At 45.7% G+C, this 6,788-nt stretch overlaps 1 pseudogene; it reads left to right on the top strand.

Moving 5' to 3' along the window:
• Positions 1-4,156: 4,156 nt before the first annotated feature.
• On the top strand, positions 4,157-4,272 carry LOC112477553 (annotated as a pseudogene).
• The last annotated feature ends 2,516 nt before the right edge of the window (positions 4,273-6,788 follow it).

The raw sequence follows: 6,788 nt of genomic DNA, 5'->3' as shown, positions 1-6,788 counted from the left end.
CACAGGGAACGGTTGTTTTTATTAAGTTCCCAGTATGCCACAGAAGGGTCGTTGTGTTACTAAAAACAGATGATCGGGAACTGTGGTTTTCCTGGCCTATTTGAAGTTCTGACCACTAGAATGGACACTCCAAGAGGGTTTTGTTTGTTTTGTTTGTCGTTTGTTTTGTTTACTGATGTTATTCTCAATGCCTGGGACAGTGCCCGACACATAGTAGGTGCTTGATAGATGCTTGTTGAATAAAACTACAATTTCAAAGGATTCCTAGTTTGTTGTTTTGTTTAAGCAGAGGGAGGAGGAAATTAACAGGAGATATGAAATCCATTTTCTACCTGGAAGCATCCAGAACCTCTACGTAGCCCTGGCAATGGTGGGAACCTTCGCTGGAATTTACGAATCAGTGGTTTCAATTTGCAACCTCTGCTTTCGAGGCCAACTTCAATTTCCTGTTTAATGAAGGAAAACAACCCTGCAGACTGGACAAAAAAATCAGTGTGTCCACCTTATTCCGGGTCGTAACTGAGCTCTGTGACAGAGGCTCTCATTAAAGGCTCACCAGGGGACAGGCTTGGGGCAGACCTCATCCGAGCCTTTGGACTTGACCCCCGTTGTCAGAGATCTTCCTGAGATTTCACTAGACTGGCATTCTCTGCTTCCCTGAGCCTCACCAGACAGTTTCTTAAACACTCATCTCCCACTATCTATTTTTCCCCTTTTCTTTCTAAGCAACAGCCAAACCCTCAAAGCCCACACCCAGAGAGAACGAGCAGGGCATTTAAATTCAGTAGATTCTAGGTGTATTAGGACAATCACGTTAAATCAAAACAGAACGATAAAAGTCCTTTAATGGCAGTTCGCTTGACCATTACCTAGTAATGCTAATTGTGATATTACTGTTGCGATTTCTTGAGCACCTACTGTGTGCCAGCCAAGTGCTTCACAGACGTAGGTTATATGTCATGCCAACAACAGGGACGTGATGTTTAGAGAGACTGTCTCGCTCAGTGGGACGAGGCAGGGTCATAAATCTTGATATAAAGTCTCTACAATATTTTCAGGGCAACGAGGCAAGTTTCACGACAGCATGTTATACTTAATCTCATTAATAGAAAATATACATAAGCACATGCATGTGCACGCACGTAACACGTGTGTGTAAATATGTGAGAAAACTATGCAGAAAACCTTGCAAACGAGCGAGTTACTTACCCTCCTTAAGCCTTGGTCTTTACATCTGTAAAGCAGGAGTAGTAAAAATATCCATCACAGAAAATTTGCAAGAATTAAACGAAACAGTCTATAAAAAGCATTTAGCACAGCGTCAGACACAAAAATGAGTCCTGATTGATTTTTCTGCTATTATTATTACTAAAGAAAACTCACCAAACTGTCAACAATGATTGCCTCTAGGAAGTGCAGCTGGGGCGAGACAGGGGGCGGAGATTCGTATTTTCCATTTTATATTCATGTGGGTTGGTCGAAGTATTTATATCAACCAGATGCTACTTTTGTGATATATATCATATAAATTATTTTATTAAAAATTCTCTCAGACATACATTTATTTCTCCAAATGCATTTATCTTCTCCTACAAGCAAAAAGTAAAATAATGCCGAACTCCTTCTTTTTTTTAATCTGAAAGGTCTACTCGGGTGTCTCTTCTGTAGCATATTTTTGGCACCGCGGAGCCCGAGTTCCGGACACCCTGAGTCTGTCTTCCGCCTCCCTCCCTCCCGGCCTCCCACCCCCGCACATCCACAGAGCAGACCACCTGCCTAGGCCAGGTCAACGCCACGGGTATTCTGGATTGACGCATCTATCCCAGTAGCCTCCAGGCCGCCCTTGAACTTGGCCTGGCAGCGGATGAAAAGCTCTCCCGCATCCCCACGATCCCGCGGCTCTCGGTGCGCCCTTCCGGCCCCTGGCTGCCGGGATGCGCCTGCGCTGTGCGCCCCGCGGCCGCCAGGGGGAGCTCCGAGGCGGCGGCGCGGGCTCGGGGACCGGGATGTGACTCGCTACCCTCACTAGCCCACCGGCGGAAACGACAGGCATCCTTTCGGATGCTAGGCAGAAAATGACTTACATCGCACGTTTCTACGCCTGTCCCTTCATTCCATCGTCAAATAAAATTAATAAAGCCCATCTGAACAGTTGTCAAAGGAGAAGAACCCCAATGTTTGAAGACAGGCACCTGACCGTTGTTGCTACGTTCACTGGGAAACAGTTCCAGCCGCCCCTATCAGGTGTCAGAACGGAGCCAGACGCCAGGATGCCAAGTTGAGTAAGACAATCTCTGCCTCAGTCTGGCTAATAATAATAGGACAAAACTAATGATTGCAATGAAATCGGTTTGTCCTGCTTTGGGCTGAAGCGCCAAAATAATAGATGTCACACGTCAACGTGATCTCCACGCAGGGCTTGCAAAAGGGGTGCTGAACCCTTCACCCCACTAAGGAAAGGGACCCAGAGATAATTTTTTTTAAAAAAGATAGTGTTTGCAGAGAGCCGCCCATGAGTCACTTTAAAACTAGGAAAAGGGACTTTAAAGGGATCCCCTTAGAGAGGCTGGGGGACACAGTGGACTCCTGCCTAAGTGATCTAAAATGTGGCACTGGAGCTGACTGAGGGACAAAAAGACATGACCACATGGAGGCAGTCTTATCCCCATGGTTTATGGGGACAACTTATGGCGTTTCCAGATGACCAGACGTGGATCGCCTGCCAGAGGGAACTGGGGTCGGGCTGTCTTAGGGCTTCTGCGGGCGGCATGAAGAGACCTCAGCAGAAAAAAGAACAATGTCGGTGTTTATCAAAGCCCCCCTGCCTGAGGGGCCGCTCCCGTGCTCCCACCTATTGGTACCCTTTGCCCCAGACAAGACAGTGGGAAATAAATAAATATATATTTCTAATCCAATTGTTTTCAACCGGAGGCAATTTTGCCCCCCAGGGACATCTGGCAATATCTGGAGACATTTTTGGTTGTCACAACTGAGGGCGGGGGTGCGCTACTGACACCTAGTGGACGCAGGCTGCAGGTGCTGCTAAAGATGCCCAGGGCTGCTGTTCACAGCACAACCATTCAGTCCCAAAGGCCAACGGTGGTGAGCTTGAGAAACCTGGCCTTGACATTGCAACCACAGGATTGTTGGCGTGCTCCTAAAATGCCAGCGAGGACAGCCCAGAGAGGATTCCCACGGCATGGGGTCGCAGACCGCAAGCCCTCAGAAGAGGGGGAGTATGCTTGTCATTTTCTGGGTAGCGTGGCTGTCACAGGAACACAGCCTAGGGAATTTCCACAGGAGGCACTGGAATCTGGGATGTCAGAAGTAAGAACGATGCCGTCTAGCGAGCACTTTCTATAGGAGAGCGCTGGGCTGAGACTTGGTTACATTGTCACGTTCGACTCTTGTGACAGCCCTGAGAGGTAGGTATTATTATCACCATTGTAGGCTCAGAGAGGTAAAGTAACTTGCAAAAAATCAGACATGAGAGAAGCGGATGCAAACCCACACCTCTGGGCTCTAAAATGCCTGCTTTCCCCCATCAAACCATGCACTGCTGAGTCATCAAATCCCCCCAGAAAGCAATGACGTCCTGGATGAAGCAGAGACACACTTCAAAAAATAATAATAATAATAATAATGATTCTTCTATTCTGCACCTCTGTGTTCCTTTCTTTATCTATCAGCCCCTCTACTTTATTGCATTTTCTTTCATTTTCCTATCTTTCCTCATTGCTTTCGTAGACAGACTTCTTGTTCTTGTTGTTTTGATTCTTACCAGAGCATTTGACAGAAACTCACATCCAACTGGCTGAAGGAGAGAGAGATTGGTCGTCTCACATAATTGAAAAATTCGGAAGAACAGCTTCAGGCCTGGCTGAGTGGGGTGCACCAACAAAAATCCTGTGGACTCTTTTCTCCTCCGTCAAGTGGTCACATGGATGTTTCTGGGTCCGCTGAGATTCCTTTTTTCTCAGGTGTGTGTGTGTGTGTGTGTGTGTGCGCGCGCACGCGCCATTCGATGTTTCTTTGTTTCTTCTAAATGTTTAAAATCATGGACAATCAGGACGTGGTTCCATAGTGCAGCGGTTAGGATGTCTGCTTTACACGCAGAAGGTCCCAGGTTCACGCCCCTGTGGAGCCACGGTCCATGGTCTACAGCCATGCCACCCTGAACAAGCCCGATGTCTGATCTTGGATGCTAAGAAGGGTTGGGCCTGGTCAGTACTTGGATGGGAGACCACCTAGGAAGACCAGGTGCTGTAGGCATAAATAATAATAAAGTTAAAAAAAAATCATGGACAATCCAAGTTGAAAATGTTATCTTTGGGATGAATAGTCAGAGGATTTCTAGGGCATGCTGTATACTCTATTTTGTTTGCTGCAGCAAGGGTGGATACATGACATCATGCATTTGTCAAAACCCATAGAATGTACAATACAAAGAGAGAATCCTGATGTAAACTATGGGCTTCAGTTACTAATAGCATAGCAATGTTGGTTCATGAATTGTAACAAATGGAACAAATGTAATTAGAAAAGCTACATGGGCAGGGGCAGGGGTATGAGAACTCTGTACTGGCTGCTCGATTTCCTGTGAACCTCGAAGGCCTCTAAAAAAATAAAAGCTATTAAAAAAATCATTTCTTTCCCCATGCTGGAATCCATTCCTGAACATTTCAGTCAGGCTGCTATGAAATCATGAGGTTTCAGAGATATGAGGTTCTTAAATTTTATCTTATCCAGACCCTTTACTTTATAGACAGGGAAAGTGAAGCCCAGAGGAAGGGAAGTGACTTGCCCAAGGTCACACAGCTATTTCACTTTTAAAGCCAGGATAGGAACTTTTTATTCACATTAAGGCTTTTCCTTCCTAGCAAAGTGCTCCTGGCACTACACCACGCTGCTCCGAGTATTTATTTTCTACCTTTCAAAAAATATTTTTAGTTTCTTATATTTTTCTTAACATCTTTTTTTTTTTTTTCTTAAAACGGGGTTGACTACCTCAGTTTTAGAATAGAGAGGCGTGTTCCTTCTAAAGATGACTCTCTAACTGGTTCATGCTTCACGTTTCCCCGAGGCCAGCACTCTTCCCTTTAAAAGACAGAGCGGACATTCTGGCCCTTGCACATTTGGCCTGATTATCTGTATGACCTGGGGTTACATCCATGGCTAATGAAAAATTCTGGCTCCAGGACTGACTTGACCAAATGCAGAAGTGTCCTGTGGCCGAGGCGCAGGTGCTGTCACTTTCAGATGCGATGAGGCTGGTGATCAGGCCAATCGGAACTTATGGGATGTGTCAGGCCCCGCCCATTTCACTCTTTGTCCAAAACTATCACCCCGTTAGACAAAACAAATGCCTAAGAGACGAGATTTCCGGGTCCCCATACTGACCGACTCATTTACTCAAAATGACGTTATTGATTTAGGTAGAAATAGTCCTTGTCCTTAAGAAGATCCCGCTTTATAATCAGGTTCCTAACAGATGTTTCCGTCTCTGGAACCCAGGTTTCTGATAGCTGGCAGCTGCAACACCTCTCTGCCTCTGTTGTCACCGGGCCTTCTCCCCTCCTGCATCTGTGTCTCTTATAAGAACAGCGGTCATTTGGGATTAAAGGCCCACCCTCCTCCAGTATGACCGTCATATCAAATTACACCCGCAAGGTCACATTCTGAGGTTCTGGGGTTAGGACTCCATTGCTTTTGGGGAAACACACTTCAGCTCATAAAGGCTTCCTAGAACCAATTCTCCGTGCAGCTGACCCAAACTAGAACAGAGGCCAGCCCTGTCTCCTGCTGTTCAGCTCTCTTCATAAAGCTCAGTACTACTATATATTTTTAAATTATATTAGGTGTCTCCTCACTAGAATGTAAGCTCCCTGTGTTGTAGCCACCGGCCCCCGAAAGACACACGGACCACCAGAAATCAGTGAGTTATAGGAAACACGCTCTTTATTCAGCCAGCTGGGTCTGCCAGGGGTACGCAGACCCCAAATTAAGCAGCCCCGAAATGTAGAGGTACAGGGTTTTTAAGCCCTAAATCCCATTCCTCATTCTGTCTTAAACACAAAGGTCTATTTTTCTCCTATTCACTACCTGTCAACCCACAGGTCAGGTGTGCAAGCGGGGGTACAGAAGCAGAAAGCTTATTGTTAGAATGTCATGTTCCCATGGGTGATAGCCTATGTTCCCATGGGCGATAGCCAAGCAGTAATTTTCCAGCCGGCACACATGAGGGCAGGAATTTTTTTTATTTTTAACGCCTACAGCACCTGGTCTTCCTAGGTGGTCTTCCATCCAAGTACTAACCAGGCCTGACCTGCTTAGCTTCCGAGATCAGACGGGATTGGGCTCGTTCGAGGAATTTTTTTATTTGAAAACTTTGCAGATGTTTTTATTTATTTTTTAAATTAAACTTTTGAACAGGTAACTCATTTACATAGTTGGAAGTCAAAATAATATAGAAAGATATCTAGAGAGGTCTCATTCCCATTCTTGCCTCGCATAGCAGAGCAGAACAGAACAGAGCATAGTAACTATGGTATGGCATAGTAACTATGGTATGGCATAGTCTAGTAACTATAGTATCGTTGATTTAATCAGCTCCTTACCGATAGACACTTGTGGCTTCCCATCTTTGGCTATTGGCAAAAATGGAAGATAGAGATTTTTATGCTGAACCCCAGGTCATGAACACGTTCTGTCCATAAACAACTGTAGAAAGAATGAGTGTTGCATTAACCAACACCTACGAGCGCAGGAGGGCGCGGTCGGAAGGGCGG

The sequence above is a fragment of the Pteropus alecto genome, unplaced genomic scaffold, assembly GCF_000325575.1.
Source record: "Pteropus alecto unplaced genomic scaffold, ASM32557v1 scaffold53, whole genome shotgun sequence".
Taxonomy (NCBI): domain Eukaryota; kingdom Metazoa; phylum Chordata; class Mammalia; order Chiroptera; family Pteropodidae; genus Pteropus; species Pteropus alecto.
Note: the sequence above shows the minus strand (reverse complement) of the source record. Positions and strands in the feature narration are given on the sequence as shown.